At 38.9% G+C, this 20,331-nt stretch overlaps 1 protein-coding gene and 1 long non-coding RNA gene across 3 annotated transcripts in view; one reads left to right on the top strand and one right to left on the bottom strand.

Annotated features, from left to right (window-relative positions):
• SKAP1 (src kinase associated phosphoprotein 1) overlaps nt 1-20,331 on the bottom strand; it is a 265,799-nt gene that overhangs the window by 144,218 nt on the left and 101,250 nt on the right. The gene's annotated exons all lie outside the window — the stretch shown is intronic.
• LOC112316272 (uncharacterized) lies at nt 3,947-11,293 on the top strand. Its single transcript, XR_006653009.2, has 3 exons — nt 3,947-4,162; nt 8,461-8,646; nt 9,886-11,293. It is a non-coding gene; the product is annotated as an uncharacterized lncRNA (long non-coding RNA).

Raw genomic sequence — 20,331 nt, 5'->3', positions numbered from 1 at the left:
TCAGATTTTAAGATACTTACTATATAAGTAAGAATAGTTTAAGAAAATTAAAACTCTTAATTGACTTAATCTTTATTTTATATTTTGTATTCACCTTAAAATGAGTACATTATTCTCTTGGAGCAAAGAACTCACTGATGCCTAGGGAATTAGAGTCAAGACATGATACTTTGATTTAGCAAATCTCTGTATTCATTTTTTACATGGGATCCTGCTTTCCAGAAAGAGTTAAACTCCCTCTATAAGGTAAAGAGCTTAATCACTCTCGGATGAGATATTTTTTCTATTTTCCAATGCAATTACTCTTTGTCTTAAGTCTAATTGAATTCACTTTCCATGTTAGTGGGGGAAGGGATGTGGGTAGGAGAGATGCAGCATATGTTAGAAGACAGTGTAAATTGGAGACTTTTCAAGACAGAGGATTTTTTAAGACAAAAATTGTGATCTGATAAAAATGTTTAAATATTTAGTGGTGTGCTGGAAGTGGGGGAGATTTTGGCTGTCGGGAACTGGATCTTGTGTATGGAGAACATCAGGGACATTGCATGAGGAACATTCATATTTATAATTTATAAAGTACCTTGGGATTCTCTGGATGAAAAGTACCATCCAAATATGAGGATGTTCATTTCATGTGGGTGATCACAGACTGTTGACATCTGAGCAAAAACATATTTCAGTCGTCGAAGGGAAATAAACTCTTATGTGGATCTGGCCTTTCTGCCATTTTCTCTTCCCTGAGTGTAACGTACACACTGGAGCCCGTCCTTGTTGACCGCCTCGTTTCCCTTTTCTGCAGTTCCTGTCCCTGTCATTTATCTCTGTAGTGCCACTGTACTGTCCAGCATTTGCCTTTGTATCCATAAGCTCTGTTGAAGGAAGTAAACATTTATCTCGAATCTATCTGGTGTAGTGTTTTCCACTCTTAGCATTTCTGGTGTTTAAGGGAGGAAAACCTCCAGATATCAGGGAAGGGGCGAGAGCGGGAGGCTGTCACTCTGCGACACATTAAGAAACGTTGTGGAGCAAGAGACTGCTATTATCTCAAGGTTCTTTGAAGGTTTTAGGATATGACAAATATATATAATTTGAAAGCCTGGATCACATAAACACATTTTGAGGGGTTTAAGTTCACAAACACTTATCGAATGTCTAACATGTGCTGAGACCTGTAAGAAATATAAAAATAATTAAGACACAACCCCTGTCCTCTGGGAGCTCACAGTCTGTTGGAGAAGCCAGGACGCATAAGTAATATAATGCAAGGCAAGAGATGGTAACAGCTATAATAGAGTTACTGATCAAGTAAAATGCAAGACAGGGAGATGTTGGGTCTAACTTGTGGCCACTAGGAAGCCATGTTGAGAAGAGTTTGAACAGGCCTTGAAGGATTAACGGAATGTGGATGGCTGGAGAGGGTGGGAAAGTCATTCTGGGTGGAAGGCACAGACTGAGCTGGCTGTGGGGAACAACCAATAATCCCATAAACTGAGGTTTAGGGCAGAGTTTCTAAAGCAGGAGGTAAGAGGAAAGGTAGGTCAGAACTATGACTCGTATTTGAGATCACATCCTCAAGATAAGGTGAGATTGGTCAGCTGCAGTGTAACCAGACAACAGTGGTCAAAGATGAGTGTTCCTAGCCTATTATCCTCAATAGGTTCTGACTTCACTGGTTCAGTTCTTTCCTAGGCCTGCCCTCACTCAAGGAGGGCCCTGCCGTCCTCGGACAAGTGTCTTGGCCTTTGATAACAAGTTTGGGGAGAATAAGGAGAATGAGATGGGAGTTCAAGTGAGAATGAGGAAGGAGAATGAGATGGGAGGGCACCTGGATCCACTGCAGAGGGCAGAGCGCAGAAGAGCACTCCCCACCTCGTACTGCTGAGTATCAGGAGAGACAGGGCAGAACGGCATGTTTGAGAGAGTTCCGGCCTCAGAGAGCAAGAGGCTCCAGGGAGTTGTGGGGGTTTTGAGGAGGGGAAAGTTGCCTTGCACATTATACTTCAGGTATTTTGGGGGACTAAAATGCTTACTCTTAATGTGCTTCTGTGGAATGCTTACTCTGAGTGTGCTTACTCTTAATGACACTTCTTTAGGAGTGGATCCTGGTGTCAACAGGGACCACAGGTAAACCAAGTTCGGGACAGCTCATTAGGAAATCATATGTGATTTCTTAAGGCTAAAGGGGTAAGTTGGATTAGGAGCTTTTACCACTTTTACCATTTTATTCCTCAATGAATTCTCCATTTAACCTTTAATGCTTGTTGGATGGATTGAGATGGCTCACACTGTATATTAATTACTGTTTCACAGTGATTCTTGACGCTATCATATTTCTTTAGTGCTTCCCTAAACCTCCACTCTCCATTTTCCTTAAGCCCTGGTCCAATCCCTACCCATGCTCTTTACTCTCAACTAATGGTTTTGCGCTCTCCTCCCTTCAAGTAAAAGTATCTCTGCATCTTTAGCCCCTTCTATCCTTTAATTCTCTAAGGAGTGAGTGCCTCCCCTTTTAGGTAAGACTGATTCTTGAACACTATTATTTGAACCACTTTGACCTTTTCCAGGACTTGATTCTATCCCTTTGCTTCTCTTTTTAAACTGATTCTTTCTCATCAGCTGGAAAATCAGCTCAGATTTGCTTTCTCCTAAAACAGAAACAAAACAAGCAAAAAGTTCCTCTTCCCTACTACCACTTATCCCTTCCCTTCTTTCCACCCAACTACCTTTTGAAAGTAGCATGTACCCCCACCCTCTAGTTTCGCACTCCTCACACACCTCTGAACCCCTAAAATCAGGCTTCTACTTTCACTGGTCTACTGAACCGCTCCTTGAAAGATTAGCAAAGCACTTCATGTTTTGCTTCCCTCTATTCCCACCATCCTTTCCCCCAAGCTCCGTTCTAAAAACTTATAAACACAACGGGGGGATTGTCAGTTATTTACCTTTATAACCCTTCAACACCTAGCATTATGCCTTGCATATGGTAGAGGCGCCGTGAGTATCTGAATTGAATCTGAATTTCTTCAACCTTCCTCATGGCTGCCCTGAGTCCTGGTTCTCCTTCACCATGTTAGGAACCATGTTAGGAGCTAGCAATGCTCTCAGATGCCACAGCTGGTATCAGGGATTTCTCTAATGGGTTTAGAGAATTAGGAAATAACGCAGTATTGGAAAACAAAATTATTTTTAAATTCTCATTTACCACAAAGCATGTTGAAAATTATTATTATTTTACTACTAAAGTAATAATAAAATAATAATTATTATTGTATTTTGCTGCTAAAATATACTAAACCAACAACAGATACCCCACATAAAATGCACATTAGGATGATCACAGTAGGGGTCAACAACTCCAAAATGAAGAATTCGAGCCACACTGACTTGTCAAACTTATTAAGTGGCCCCTGTTGACCCAAACAAACATAAGCCACTAACAATGTAATAATATCCTGTATTATTCAATAAGCTATATTTTCATGAGCATTTTCCCAGAAAGTTCTTCAGGTGTCTGAGACAAAACATACACTAAATTCTCACCAAGAATTAGGCCAGTCACTACTAAAATATTGATATAGTATATTTAGTACATATGCTTTTCTGCAGAGGGTACAAGAACACATACCCTCACTTCAGACCCAGATGCATAAGGATAGTCAATGGGAGGTAGGGATACTTTTTTTACTCCTGTATTTCCTTTGGGTGAGATACATATAATTCCATATGTATGTGGAATTTCATCGACAGGAAATGCAGGTTCCTTCTCCCCTCTCTCACAAACTCCATTTCACTGAGCAACTTTCGGACCGATGGGAACAAAGCTCAAGTGTCATACAACTTCTTTCACACATGTGTACACGGAGGTCACCCTGCCACTTCCCTGCCCTACATTGCTGTCCAGCCTATTGCAAGCAATGTGACATAGCCCGGAAAGCCGGCAACTTTGGCTCGTTACGGTTGCTTACTGGCAGCGCTCCTTTAGAATGGTCCCACCCACCGAAACCATGAGTTTCTCTGTGGCCTTCTAATGCTCAGTCAAAATCCACCTTCTCTGTCACTATTCGGTTCAACAGCTCAGATCAACAAACACTCTGGAAGCACCTACCCTGCGACAGACACTGTGCTAGGCCTGCGAGGAGCCAGAGTCCAGCGGGGGACAGAGGTTTGTAACACAGAATTCCAATATAATGTTACTAGTGATTTAAAGAACTCAAATCACAGGGATTAAAAAAAAAAAAAAAAAGAATGAGCTATGTCCTGGGCAATTCTATATTTTAAGATAGTTTTAAAACTTAAAATTTGTTGGAAGTTTTTAAAGATCATTTATATGCTAACCAAAGGTACAGACTAAATGTAAAAACATATTGACTAGTCTAATTGAACACATTCTTCTCAAAATAAAGTTCTTTAAAGGTAGTAAACATTTTCTTTTTTGGTAAACTTTTTTTTATACAGGCAAAATATAGTAAAGGCAAAGAAACAGGAGGGAACATCATTACAGCCAGTAGCTTTATGTTTGTCTTTCGGTCATGCTCAGAAGTCACCAGGTGGTGGGCGATCCAGTGGCATTGTCCTGTGACTGTTTAGGGGAGGGGACCTCCTTGTTATGTTACTGTTTTCCCTTTTTAAGGCTCTTTCCCCTAGATATTTTCTTAGATAAAATCATATTTTACCTCAACCTCTTCAAATAACCTGTTAATAGCCTCTACGTTAATGCCTGTGTAGTCTGTCAAATAATACTCTAGAGTCATAGAAATATAAATAGATGAGTATTTTGCTCTAAAGAGCTCTTTATTCATCTGGGCTCACTACAGCCCTTTCAGCAGAGCTGCTGAGCGAGTACTCCAACGTCACATGGAACACACATCAGGGAAGCAGGCTGCTTTCCTTTACTTATTCTAATTTTGTGGCTTTAGAACCACCCTATATCAAAAAACTATATGTTCTAATATTCATTTTCTGGGGGGAAAAAAAGACACAGGCTTGGGGAAAACCTTTGAAAATTTGACTCCGATGGCCATTTGTGAGAATGAAATACAGCCCTCTAAATTTATCATATCTAGGACACATAGAAGGTTATTTGATAATAAAGAATATTTTCTTGCTGTGTATGATGTGAATGTTTGGGAAGCTATAAGGCATAGAGCTCAGTAGAGTATTCAGGAGTTTGAATGCTAAGATTGTAACTGAAGATAATATGTACAAACATCACGATATCTGAGAGATTTTATATTTTGCTTTTATCACATCACCTCAACAGACACTAAGGAAACAGAAGTAACCTCTGGAATGGCTGTGAGTTTTAAAGCTAAAAGAAAAGTTTTTAATTTATAATCAGCTATGTCATTTGGTTTTAAAGGAAAGGATGATTTGCTACATCTACCATAATACTAAAGTGTCCTCTAACTCAAGCAGTTAGGAGTTAAACACATGGACCCTTGCAAAACACTTACTTTAGGTAATAATGACACAGGAATTTTTGTATATGAAAATTTAGAAAAATCAAACTTTTAAAAACAGACAAGGAAAAGAGGTCCCTAACCTGTACAGTTCCCGATTCTATCATGTAAGACAGTTTGGAAAGGATTCCGTTGACTATTACAATAATAGCTAGTACAGTAAAGAAGAACCGACATGAGTAAAGAATAAATGCTTGGGAAAATGCCTGAAGTTCTTACTGAAGCAGATGATGTGGAAGTTGTAGGAAGTAGTGTGGAATTGTGGACAAGACAGAAACACTCATTATATCTGAAAAGCAGAGCAAGTGTGCTTCCACGGCAGTAGAAAAGACTCAAGCTAGAGATCAGGACTACACACCTGATAGGAACAGCCATGGACAAAATTCTCCCCTCAACATATCAATTAAACAAAGGTTAATTCTTCATTCTTTTTTAAAAAGCTTTTATTTGTTTTTAGAAAGAGGGGATGGGAAGGAGAAAGAGCGGGAGAGAAACATGTGCAAGAGAAACAACAACTGGTTGTCTCTCATAAACTCCCAGCTGGGGACCTGGCCTGCACCCCAGCCATGTGCCTTGACCGGGAATCAAACCTGTGACCGCCCAGTTCACAGACCAGCGCCCAATCCACTGAGCCACACCAGCCAGGGCTAATTCTTCATTCTTTTGAGATAGTTTAGATACAGTCTTTTCCAGAGAAAACAAATGGGCAGGATTCATTTTCCAAGGCAGCTTTCAATTCTTTAATTACATAGTATTGAATTCAAAGTGGTTATCCTACTAGCTAGAAAGTCATTGAATAGCTTCTTGAATAGTGGTAATTTTACAGATCATCTAGTTCAACTCCTTATTCTGTACGCTGACAGGCGGCATATTACCCATTGGCCACATCCAACCCACCATGTTTTTGTAGGGCCTGCAAGCCTAGAAGGTTTTTTTTCACATTTTTTACATTTTGACTGAAGAGAACGATCAAAATAATATTTCACGACACATGAAAATTATATGGAGTTCAAATTTCAGTGACTATTTAAAAAGTTTTAGTGGAATACAGTCACACTCATTTGACAACATTACCTATGCCGCTTTTGCACTACGTAGGCACAGTCATCACCTACAGACTGGTCGGAAACTTCTCAGATACTTACTATCTGGTTCTCTTCAGAAAAAGTTTGCTGACCTCTGGTGTAGTGGATGAAGCATACGAAACCTAAAGCCAGAGTACTTGGGTGTGATCCTGAAAAAGACAGTGTGCCTCTGTTTCCTGATCTGTAAACTGAAGACAATTAGGGTACTTACCTGACGGGATTGTCGTGAGAATTAAGTGAAAGTGCTTAGAATACTAGAGCCTGATATAGAGCAAGAGTTCGGGATCTGTTAGATATTTTTATGACTATACATGGGAACACCGTGGCCCACCGAGAGAATGTGACTTCACACGGTCACAGAATTTGCTTGAGGCAGACTGGGAGAACTTCCTGATCCTCCCTGCCTACACTCTATTGTCTTTTTAAATAGTTTTTATATTGCCTGACAAAGAAAAACATTCTTGCGGTATCTTGGTTGCCGTTTTTAAACTACCTCAGGGCCACCCTGAGTCAGAACCTCGGTTTCATCAGACTGGTCTCCTATCAATCCTGGTTTCTGCAGTGGCCCGAACGCAACTTGTGAAACATTTGCTATTTTCCGGTCTCTACCTCAAACTTCTAGAAATTAAGATTTTCTTTATACTTTCTAAAAAGGACAACAGAAGTCCCTTACAGATCAAACCCGACAAGCCTGCTTTTAAAAACATACACTTATGGCCCAACTTCAGAAACGAACAACTGAGGCACGCACATGGGCCCAGGATCCGGAGGACAGCGGGTCAGGCCACGGGCACGCAAGGGTATTTCTTATTCCTGGTATAATATGGCCCATTTTCACTGGTTACTTTTCTCCCCTGTCAACCGTCGCACAATACCAACACCATCCCAAGTTTTGCTTATTCTGTGAAACCTCTTAAATCTCACAGAATGTTTGTTTGCTAGCCTGGGACAACTGCCTTTTGTTTTTGAAACTTTCTTCATAAGAGGACTTTCTTCATTAAATCCAGTCCCAAATGGTCACTCCATTATGTCGTGTTTGCTTGTCAGGTGGTAAGCAATTTTAAGCAATTATACATTGGTCACCGCTGTCTAATTATTCTCGTTTTTCTCTTTAGATGTAATATCTCCTCTCTTGCGACAAAACTAGAATTCCTTAAGACCAGGCGTGCACTTTTTTTTTTATCACCCCGCAGTACTTAGTTGAAGTTACCTACACGGCAGTCCTTCAGCAAATGCTTCTTGCATCAATAAGGGAATGGCTACAAATGCATCCTATGAACAGAATTCTAACTTGAGAGATGAATAAATAACACCTTTAAACTGCCACAAAGATAGTGACATAACAATTTGATTGTACATGGGTTTAAACATCAATCATCCAAATTAAAACAAATTAAAAACATTAAAGTACCTTAATTAAAATGAGGACTACAGCCATAACAGAAAGGTTAACTCTGGATCCTCAGCGTTTACTCCTTTCGGATACATTAGCTCTATGACTTTGGAAAGTGTTAGATCTGATGTAGATACTGTGGGTATTGGCAAAACCTAATCTAAGTGTTTTTTTAAAAATCCACCTACAAAGGATTATGTTGTAATCCCACAGAAGTATATTTTTTATCTACATGTATAACATACCTACAGCAACATTACTTAATACATGAGTATGTGAAATATGTTTTATTATAATAGTAGACAAGCAAACTGAATGTGTCTCAGGAAGGGGTCTTTTCCATTAATTTTATAAAGGCTTTCATTTCAAACTTTCATTAACATCTGACAAGCAAGCTGAAAAAGCTTCGCTTAGAGCTTGGGTTAGGGGCAAAATGCATTTTGGCAAAACTATTCCAAGATTACACTGACTGGCTGTGCGAGAATATACTAATTTGTTTTGTTTTGTTTTGTTTTGTTTGGAGTGTGGAGAAAAGAGAGAGAAAGGGAGAGAAGAGTCATGGACCCTACTTTATGGTTGCCATGGAGGCAAGGTCAGCCTTCCACACTTGGATCTACCAGCAGAGTTCAGACAGGTCAACGTGTGACCGGCTCAGGCCCTGGGGTTAAAAGTTCAAGCAGCGATGGAAAAACCAATATGTCCACGCAGAGTATGCTGTACAATTTATTTCAATTTACATCAAGCCATGCATATAAAATTTAGATAAATTCCATTCAAATCTGATGTTGCCTGACACACAATGTATGCAAACAGATGTCTGTGGGGCTTTTTCTGTGCTTTAGAAAACAACATTAAATTTAAAAATATGTCTCTGGGATTTCTTTATTGAATTACAAAATGAACATAATTTTAACTTAAATGTTTTCATTCTTTCTTCCAATTTTTTTTGTGGGGATCTTAATAATTTCTCAGTTCTCAATCTACTCTATGTCATATTAAAGAGGATAATGTATATTTACAACTACAGCTTCAGTGTTATTGTAGTTATACATTCTATTTATATCCTTTACCACTTTCCACAAATATTTAGTGATTGATATGTCTGATTTATCTCTGGCTTTTACCCTCATCTCCTTTCCTTGCTCCTCAAAACAGAGCGAGGGTCCTGGAGGCTGCTGGGTCGTCTCCCAGCCACCAGGTGGCTCCCCCCACCCCTTCTCACAGCCAACAGGGTGTACAGCTTAGCTGAGTGCTGCGGGCAGACTAAGATTCAGAGGCTAATTATAACCCATAAATACTGTATTTTCATTGTGAATTGAGTGGATCACAACCCGGACCCTGGTACAATAAGATAAAATGCAAATTGGTCTTTAGAAAGAGGAGAAAGAAAAAGACCTTCGCAGCCTGCCTAATTTCTCTTCCCCCATCCTTCTAAAGGTTCAGCTGACTAACCTTATAGCAAAATGAGGAAAACAATGATGACACTTTACAGGAACCTGCTTTTGTTGTCAAAGAGCAGAGGCACAGAGTAGCCGAGGCCAAAGTTTAAGAAAAGTATGCAACTCTCAAACTGAAAAGTGTTCTCACTCAAGCTGGAGCCACACTGGAGTAAGAAGGGGTTTGGATTTGCTGATTCTGGTAACTTCCCCACAAGGAAGTTTCCAGGAGGACTCTGCCCCACTTTCTTAGCAGTCCCACAGCAAGCCACAGATGAAGAACAGTGATCTGAAACACTGCGAAGCTTTAAAAGGGTTAGAAATGTGACTTATTTACTTCTTGCTGCTTAGGAAACGGGATCCATATTTCATAACTGTGACTTTTACAGAAAACATCACAATTTTCTACTGATGAAAGAGGCATAGAGAGACAAATCATTTGTCTGATTACATGGCAGTTCTTTCCAAAACTCTGAGTCTTAATTTCTCACATTTTCCATTTTCTGTTCCAGGGAGAAGCTTTTTGGACAAGTTTCATTTTCCTCATCTGTAAAATGGAGATAAAAATAGGACCTATTCCCTGCGGAATTTTTGTCAGGATTAAGTGGGTTAATACATGTAAGAGCTATGTAAATGCTTGCTACTATTATCATTTACCTGAGCTCAGTACTTCCTTGTTTGCAAGTACTTTATGACACAAATGTTTGTAAAAAAAAAAAAAAAAGAACTTTTATGGGTTTTGTAAAGACACGAAGAGTATCACTGTCTAGATACCTAAATGCTCTGATGGAGGTAACGACAGTGTCTGGGCTTTTCCCTTCTCAAGAACTTAAAAAATATGTATAAGCATTTCTTCCCAATTCATGCTATTACTTAAAAAAGAAATTACTGATTTCCAAATCTCAGCCTTGTTTTAGATAATACTTTAGTAAATGTATCATTTTACTAAAACAGCCATAAGTAGTGGTTCTAACAACTTGGCTACAATATTATTGTAAATGTTTTATTTGTCATTTTTCACTATATTAAAAAAGTCTCTGGGACCTAACTCATTCCATAACATAACTTTGTTAAGCCTCTTGTTAAACTTAGGACACATGAGTTGCTTGCTTCTAAAGTAAATAAACATTTTTAAATTCCTTGGTAAGCACCCCCTTGACAATTCTCAAATAAATTTTCTAAGGATATAAATGATATCCTTAACTTAAGGTGACCTCCAATAACTCAGCCATGAGCAAAAGTTTATGTGGACATAAGATCCTGCGTTCGCGTAGACCTTTATTTGTATAAGGAAGGATTTGTACACACAGATGTAAATACGCAGGCACATGTCAGTATGTATATACACACATTTGTCCACATTTACCTTCCACATGTATTCCAAACAGATGCAAATACACATTTAGAGACAAGGTGAGATAAGAAAATCAATTTCAATAGCCAAGGAAAGGAGTGTGACATTTTTTAATACCCACTATACTGTCACGCAACCCTTTTATTCTTTATTATGTCTGTCAGCTACTACTAGGTGCCAGCAGACAAATGCTAGTCCTAGTCCTGGCCATTTAGTTCTATGTGGAATTATTTCGAAACTAACTCTCTAGAACTGCTTGAAAATGCTGCCCTGCCTTGTTGGCCTGGCACCCTAGAGTGAGGGTTAGAATAAGGGGAGCTGGAAAAGAATCCTTATGCAGACAATCTGGCACCTTTTCTGAGGGATGCCTGCCTTGGTTTTTCCCAAACTTGCACAAACGCAACTTCCAAAGACCCCTTTTCCATTCTGAGCAATGTATATGCGTTACCAGAAGTGGTGTCTTTTGTTACCAGAAGCAGTTTCTGCTGCATGCATCAACTTTCACTACATTCTTAGTCACTATTTCTTTTATGCCAGTTTCAGACATCAGTTAACAGAACCCCTTAAAGAACAGATGTACTGAAGAAATGCATCAATTTGTTATTTGTTACAGTTTGGGGGTGTCTGTCCCGTGGGTTTTCTAGCCAAAGGCTTGTATGCTTCCCAAGAGAAATTTACTTCATGAGAGAAGAAAATTGAGGCAAATCACTGCTGTTAGACCCTCAAGTCAGAGACACTGGTTTGCTGCCCTTCTGTACGCATAAAGAAAAAGCCCACAGTTACAGAAACAGTCACGTTTCAATCCATCTCTCATTCTTTCCCAGTGTGAAAAATTACAAATAGAACCAAATTTTTCTCTGTCAATAGAACGTGTATGATTGCAGCTGTTCATATTTTCACTCTAATGAAGGGCTGCACATTTAATTGTAAGATTTATTAGGTACTGTACATTGCTGTGTACATGCAAAACAGTTAATCGACATCTAAAATGCTGGTTGTTTATTCTGACATTAATGATCATATTTCTTAATTTGAAACAAAAAGCATTTGGGGAAAATGTATTTAGTTCCCCTTCAAATATGAAATTAATAAATTCAGTGTAAGAAATAAAAAGGGCTGGGGAAAAAAATGTTGATTTATAATTGTGAGGCTGGCGAAAAAATAAAGATGCTTAAAAAAAAAGAAGTCCATAATCTCCCATTCTGCTGGAAACAAGAGAGTTGATTGCCAGCTTTGTTTGATTTCACAGAGATCTCATACGAGGCTGGGTTCATAAACAGGTGAAATGATGGAGTTTATTGCAACGCACATCAACACTGAAACTAAATAACTGTGTTGCCATCTCAGTCCCGCTGAAAGACGGATGGTAAACTTGACCTGCCGCTGGTACTATCCGATTGCCATTTTTTATTCCCCCTTCGTGCCCCCCCAACCCCCCCAAGGCTGAGCCACGTTGAGTAAATGCATGTGCACGGTCAGGTCAGGCCCCGGGATCGGGTGAAACTCGGTTCACATTTGCATACAGGCGGAGCCTCACAATGAAAGCCCATCTGTTCCCGTCTCGGAGTACAAATCGAATGTCACCCAACTCACTGCAAACGACAGCAGCATGGCCATTAGATGGAGGAACACTCAGCTCAGGTTACGGATATGGAACTGCTGATTTGGGTTTAAATACCTGATAACTGAAGACTTTTCATTATATGTGAACAAAGAATGAACTTTGAACTGCTCAGGAGTTACCCTCTCCGTACATTGGGCACCCCTAGTTCTATCCATTACTAATACTTAACTGCTATATTTCCCACTGTTTCTATTTTTGTACAAAAATTAGCCAGGCTGAATGTCACAATGTCCTAAATAATTGCTTTTTTGGAAGGGGGAAGGGTAAGGGGTGGAACAGCAAGAGAGGTTGTAAATAGAAAATGAACTCTGAACTCTATATGCCCTCAAAGGTCATTAATATCATGGCAATGTTGTTCCTTGAACTTCTACATTTTACTAGGGTGGAAATTTTAGTTGCTAGAGTTTAACCAAAGTGTGAATTGCCCCAGCCCTTTATCCCTCCCTCCCAAACCCACTCAGGCAAGCGAGGCACCCATCTTCTTCTTCACTCACAGGCTTGTTTATTCCAAAATAGTTTATCAATCATGATCTGTGTCAGGGATTTTTGTGTGTGTGTGTTAAAATCTGGCAAGCATCTTAGAGTTTACAGACAGAAATCCCATACATTCTGACACAAAAAGATAGAGTTGTTCAAGAAGTAACCCCATGATAATAAGCCCATCTAAGCATTGAACATGACAAATACAGGGATTTGATTAGCAAAAATATGGCTAGGCTTTCATCAAATGCCTTCTTGTCCTGTTTAATGGCAAGAATCTCCTTCTATGAAAATTTTTCTAAGGAAGACACAAACATCTGGGGTTTGGTTACTTGCACTTATATTTGAAATATGTCTGTCTGCTGTTACATGAATCACGTTTAATATTACAATTCTATTTCCGTCAGCGGCCCAGTTTGTCTGAGCCCCAGTGCACGTGTGGCTGCAGGTCCACACACACAGCTCCACTGCAGAGAAAACACATCGGCTGGTTTTTCCTTGGCCAGTTATGCTTCCTGGTTTCCAGTCAGTAATAGTGTCACTTTGTGAATTGCAAATGCAATACATGATTGGGTAAAAAAAAATTTTTTAATGTCTGAAAGCACTTTCTTGATTTGCTCTAAGCAATTATGTACTTTTTTCTTGCATATATTTCTCTTTCTTAAAACACTCACTAAAACAATCTTACAGAATTTAATGCATTGAGGTTACACATGGAATCCAGAAGGTTTAAAGGCCATTGGGCTTTAAAGGCTGGGTCTCTTCAGCCAGGGTTTCTTTACCACTATGTGAAACTATGTTCTCATTGTTTGTCCTTCAAAAATAATACCAGTGTAAAGAAAAGATTTGAGGGCTTTTTCTTTTTTCATCCCATGCAAGAGTTTACGGTCAACCTTAATGGAAGTTCTACATGCATTAAAAGGGAGAATAGACCCTTTGTTTCAGAAGAATGACCAAGAAAGGGGTGAATTCTGGTTCCACTTTGTCACGTTTAAGAGGAAACTAAATTCAGGATAAGAGAGAGAGAGAGAGAGCCCTAAACAACTTTCTTAGCTGTCTCCCCATTGCCTCTAATCTTAAAATATTTTGTTATCTTGTAAACAAGTCAAAAATTTGCATGAGGGGACAGGTGTCCATGTGATTTCTTGGAGATGGGCTGTTTATTTGCATTCCCTGCAGCTGAGTGTCTTGTATGTGATCAGCAACAAAGCAGAAGAAACCAACAAGCAGGACATCTAATACTAGAGGTATTCTTTTTGTCCATGTCGGGAGAAAATACTCCATTAAGGAGTGTTTGCTTTAATTCTAGATCCTTGAAGGGATATGAATGAGAAAGGTTCTGCTTATTTCAAAAATAATAAAATAACTTGTTTATAGAAATAGCAGTAGCTTGGTTTCTTGGTATGCAATATTGGTGGAGGTGGTGGTGGTGGTGGTGGTGGGGTGTGAACAGGAACCGAACCTTGAACTTAATTTCCCCTTTGAACTTGTGACCTTTGACAAGATTCCCCATGCGTTCCCCTTCAGACAAATTTCATCACAATTACAGTCCCTTCCACTTGAGTTAAAGATATATAATCATTGATTTGACCTAATTACCTGATACATCCCTTTCTTTGCAAGGTGAAAGCTAAATGTGTGAACAGAAGCTGACCCGTGAAGTCCTGATATCCAATTTTTATTCTAATTATCATAAAACACTTTCAGTCTTACTCTATTTTTCTCAAGTTTTCTTTTGGCCCCTTCCCTGAACCCTCTATTCCTTCAAATTCAACAATGCCCCCTAGGTTTCAAGCTGCTTGGCAACAGACCTTCAAATGCATTATGCACTACGTGTTCAAAGTGTCATTTTTAAACAAAAAACCTAAAGACTAACTCTGCATTAGAAAGTCGTCACTAATCCCTGTCTTTCATGAAAAAGTCTTCTGAGGAGATAAAAGAGTGGAAACTAGAAAGTTCCCACAAGGTTCTGAAATTATATGACTTCTTAGCATCAGTCTATTATGATTCAGACTCTCTCCCAATAATTTACAAACTTCAGGTTATAGGGCAGACACAGGCAAAGTCAATAGAGTTAGTATAATCAATTTAAACTATGGGGGAATTGTCTTTTTTAAAGGGAATGTGTGCATGTGTGTGGGAGGGGGAGGCGTCTGCTAGGTTTACTGCAACAAATCCCAGGCTTTAATTGAAAAGCTTAAATTAGGAAATACATTCTTAAAAATTAAACATGTGCTAAGCAAAACTAGAGTTGATAGAAACTATATACATTTACTCTAAAAATGAATTTGTATTTTTCTCTACTACAAATTACATTTTTAAAAGGAATAAACTACAACCACAGAGTTTTTAGTATCTTGTCTTAGACAATTGAAAAATAAAGATGAATTGCAAAAAGTTAAAGAGCAAAGAATAAACAAAAAGAGGTTGTTTTCACTTCCTTATGTCAGAGTTTATATTCAGAGGCATCGTGTTCTCTTAAAAATGAAATGACACTTTTCCTTTATGTCATGTTTGCACCATGTCACTCCAAATGTCAACAGGCATTACAGGTGGGAGGGGACAAGAGGCTTGGAAAAAGCACACCTATGAAGTCAGATCACTTGTTCTTTTCTTGCAGAGCTACGTGTGCCCTCTCTTCCAAAAATTAAATAATACAAAAGTAATCCTTCATCTGATCACCATGGTGGACCAACATCCTGAGTTTTATTCTCAGCAGTGTTTTAATTATACTTTGAAACCAAAGGCCTAAGCAAACAGGAAAAGAAAAAAAAAGGTATGTGGGCAAACTTTCTAAGTAGGAAATTATTACAGTGTGCACCGAGGCAAATCTTTAAAAGATTAACATTTTATGATGTCAAGTGTAGCCAGGGTTGAACAGACTTTACAAAATAGGCTGGAAGGTTCCCACGATGCTGGGCCATTAGGTATTTTCTAAAGGGGGGAGGTCAAGTCTGCTACCTTCCTTCACTTATAAGAGTACAAATTATAAAGAACTCTGAAGAATTCTTGAAAAAAATGCCTGATTTCCACTCCCATTTCTGTCCAAGGGCCCCAGGCATAGCCAAGGAAAAACAGAAGAGTATCACAAAACTTCCCTGATGAAAGCAACATTGTAGCCAGATGGCTGGGATCCATGTTAAAATGACATCATTTATAAAAACATTGCTTCTAATTTTTGTTTGGCTATCATAAGGACCTTTACCAATATACATTAATATTGGTATCCGAGGCAACACTCCAGGAAACAGAGAAAAACAGGGTACCTATTCTGTGACAGAAATCATGGATTTGGCATTATTCTGAACCTCAAGATAGTTCAATGTCAAAACAGATGGATAGCAAAATATAACTAAAACTGTGCTCATCTGAAGGTCAGAATTCTAGGCTTGAAAAGTAAATTAAAAACCTGCACTCATATAATAATTTTAGGGTTGACACAAACAGGGGTAGGAACACTAGAGTAGAGTGTTCCGGAAAAAAAGGACAAATAGGGCGGGGGCATTGTCAAATGATCCTCTACAGTCGAGATTCTTAATGTGGTGTCTGTGAGCACCCTGAAATTATATGCAAATGTGCGTGTGTGCTCGCCTGTGCATGCTCATTTTTATGGCAAGAAGAACCACTGCTACGTAGTGATAAGAAAATGAATAAAAGCACACAAAAAATGATTATTACAATTTCCAAAGGAAAGATGCTAGAAGCCAACTCACAGCCACCATCATCTCTCACTTGAACAGTGGTTTTCAAACTTCGAAAAACTGATTGCCCCAGTTGTAAATTTTTATTAGACAGAAGTGTATGTATGTTAATTTATAAACTATATACAGCACTGTTGGTGGGAATGCAGACTGGTATGACCACTGTGGAAAGCAGTATGGAGATACCTCAGAAAATTAAAATTGGATCTGCCTTGTGACCCATCAATCCCACTTCTGGGAATATATCCAAAGGAACCTAAAACACTAATTTGAAAGAACATAAGCACCCCTATGTTCACTGCAGCATTATTTACAATTGCCAAGATATGGAAGCAGCCCAAGTATCCATCAATAGTTGAGTGGATAAAACAACTATGGGACATTTACATAATGGAATACTACTCAGCTCTAAAAAAGAAGAAAATTTTACCCTTTGCGACAGTATGGATGGACCAGGCAAATGTTATGCTAAGTGAAATAAGCCAGTTGGAGAAAGACAAATACCATATGATTTCACCCACATGTAAAATCTAATGAACAAACTGATCTAACAAGCAAAACAGAGACAGACTCATAGATGGAGAGCAGATGACAGCTAGTGGGGGGCAGGCAGGTTAGGGGGTGGAGGGATTGAGCGAAAAGGAAAAAGGACTCATGGACATGGACCACAGTGTGGTGATTGCTTTGGGGAGGAGGGCATAAGGGGACTAACTGGTAATGGAAAAAAAAACAGTAAATATTAAATTAAAAAATAAAGTATGCACATATACTACCACTAATCCATTAATATTAGAAATGCTTAGCTTTCTATACACACACATTCTAATATTTTCTTCCCGTCTGTTGTGTCTCATCTAAGCGTGCCTCACTCTGGTCTTTCCCCTCCTCCACTCCTATACCTCTTATAATCAACTCTACAAAGACTAATTAGAGAAATCATTTAGAAATATAAATTATACCATGCCAATCTCTTGTTAAAATTTACTAGTTGCCATGATATGCTAAATAAAATCCAAATACCTTCCTATGGTCACCAAGCCCTCCAGGATTTAGTCCTTTCTGCCTCTTCGACCTCATTTCCTCATTCTGTTTCACTCATTTAGCTCTAGCCACACAGGTTTTTTCAACGATCCCTTGAACTCTCTGGTTTCTACCTCAAGGACTTTGCATGTGCTGCTCCCGCTGCCCGGCATGCTCCTACTTCAGATGGCTGCAGGGCTTGAGCTCTCACTTCATTCAGGCCTCTGCTCAGAGGCCTCCTCTGAGAACTCTGTCTCAAAGAGTCCCACTGCCACCCTTTTTAAATCGTTTTCTATCTCTGTGTCCTCCGGGCCTCTTTTGTTTTGGCTTGTTTCAGAGTATTTGCCATGGCCCGGCACTGCACCATATACCTCCTCCAATAAAATGTAAGTTCCATTTAGCTAGGGATTTTGTCAGTTTCATCTCTGTGTCCTCAACAATCTAGTCAAAGGTCTAGCACACAGTAGGTACTCAATGATAAGTGAATGAAAAAGAGTCAAGGCAAACAGACATTCCACTGCTGTTCATTTGAAAATGAACCTCAGAAGAATGTTCACATAACAGAAGCTACCACGCTTGGATGAACTATCAGCTAAAAATCAGCTCTCTCTGTTTTCAACTTCCCTAACACTAAAACATATCTTTCTTATCATACCTACTACTTTTGTACAATACCACGCTCATTTGCATATAGATGGTCTCTCGCTAGTAGCCTTTGTGGAAAAAGTCCAAATCTAATCATCTATCTAATCCTTTACCACATCCAACAGGTAGCAGGTGCCTACCTCTGGGCTGTGGGTGGAGCTGACAGTCACATCTTGCCAGGACAAACTGAGGTTCAGTTGTTCATGCAGGAGTGAAGGGTGCCAGCCCCTTGGAGCCACCCTGAAGGATGATCCTTGACTCTATACTCAGATGGATGTTCATGGGCATTCCTCTGTTGACAAGGCTGAATGAAGAACAAAGACTCACACTGGAAATGAATCTAAGAAAAATCACCTATTCCTTGTATGATAATGGAGGAAAACACTATCTCAAGGTGGATAAAATAATGATGAACACAAATAGAGACTAAATTTTATTTTAAATTATTTTTTAAATTTCCTTTTTCCTTTTTTTTGTTGTTGTTGTTCGATACAGTTGTCTCCATTTTCCTGCCACCACTTCCCTCCGCCCCACCCACCCCCACTTCCCACCCTCCATCCTTCCCCTCTTTGGCTTTGTCCTTGGGTCCTTTATACATGTTCCTTGACAACCCCTTTCCCTTCTTTCCCCTGTTACCTCCCTCCCCCTCCCCTCTGGTTACAGTCGGTTTGTTCTTTATTTCAATGTCTTCTGCTTACTAAACTTAAGTTACTAGATGAACTTCATTTCTTTGTTCAGAGGTCCATTCCCAGACAGAAGTAGAAATACCACAAATATGCTACGAAATAATAATGCCTAATATATATGTTGCCTTGAAAGAGTTGAGGATTCAATGATATAACAGGAATAATTTTAAGGATGATAAAATGAAAGTGCTCAAAGGTTTGGACTAAGTAAACTATAATTCTGTACTTAGACCAACAGTCTGAACATATCAAATATATATAAAAATGTCCTTTTGAAAGAAACTCAAATATATTTGAACATAAATAATTTTCATATACCAAAAACTAGATAAAACTTGAAAACAAATGGTAATAAACAAGTGATTTAACACTTCTGCATATTAGTATTATCTATAAATTAAGGGAACTGAAATAAGTAACTTCTTCAGGTCTATTTTTATTTGAATTGTTATAATTGCCATAATTATATGTACTATATAATTACAGAACATATGCCTTCCTATGGCTTAAAAGACTCTCCTTTTAAGCTATATAATATAATAATTATATTATAACAATTCAAATATGACTCTAATTGGGGTTCTCAGGATGCCTGTATGTCTTATGTTTATTAATGACCAAAACCAGAACAAATATTAAGCTCTCATGAGACACTAACTTAGAAGGTATCATAGAAGTCTGCAAAAACAGAGAAGAAATCAAATGGTAGAGGGGAAATAGGATCTGAAGTACTTCAAGAATAAAACAAAATGGAATTTAATCAAGAAAAAATCGCAGTCAGCCCTGGCTGGTGTAGTGCAGTGGATTGAGCATGGACCTGTGAACCAAAGGGTCGTCGGTTCAATTCCCAGTCAGGGCACATGCCTGTGTTGTGGGCCAGGTCCCCAGTAGGGGCCACATGAGAGGCAACCACACACTGATGTTTCTCTCCCTCTCTTTCTACTTCCCTTCCCCTCTTTCTAAAAATAAATAAATAAAACCTTTAAAAAAACAGAAGAAGAAAAAATCACAATCAACAGATTTGGAGGGAAATAATCCAAACTACAAGTATCAATAAAAAAGAAATGTTTAAAAAGTGTAGTAGTGTAAAGGTATTATGGTAACAGAGAGGAGCAAATGAGCTTGCAATGTGACACATTAGCAAAAACAATGATTTTTAGATTTCATATACAGCACCATGATTCATAATGGCCTATGAAGGCATTGGTATTTCCATATTCTTATGTAGGAACTGCCATGTTGAAACAGACCACTGGGCCATCCCTCTGCCATGCTGCCCTGACAGTGAACAGATGTTTCAGAGGAGAGCTCTACTCTCACCAGCCCCAATCCAATAATACACCTAATGGTGCAATTCTATATCAAGACCATCATTTCTTTTTGACCTCAGATGGCAATTATCTTCCACCCCAAGCAGGAGGCTGGCTCACTTTGATTTCATGCTGGGT

Source organism: Desmodus rotundus, chromosome 9 (assembly GCF_022682495.2).
Source record: "Desmodus rotundus isolate HL8 chromosome 9, HLdesRot8A.1, whole genome shotgun sequence".
NCBI classification, from domain to species: domain Eukaryota; kingdom Metazoa; phylum Chordata; class Mammalia; order Chiroptera; family Phyllostomidae; genus Desmodus; species Desmodus rotundus.
This window is presented reverse-complemented; position numbering and strand designations above follow the sequence as displayed.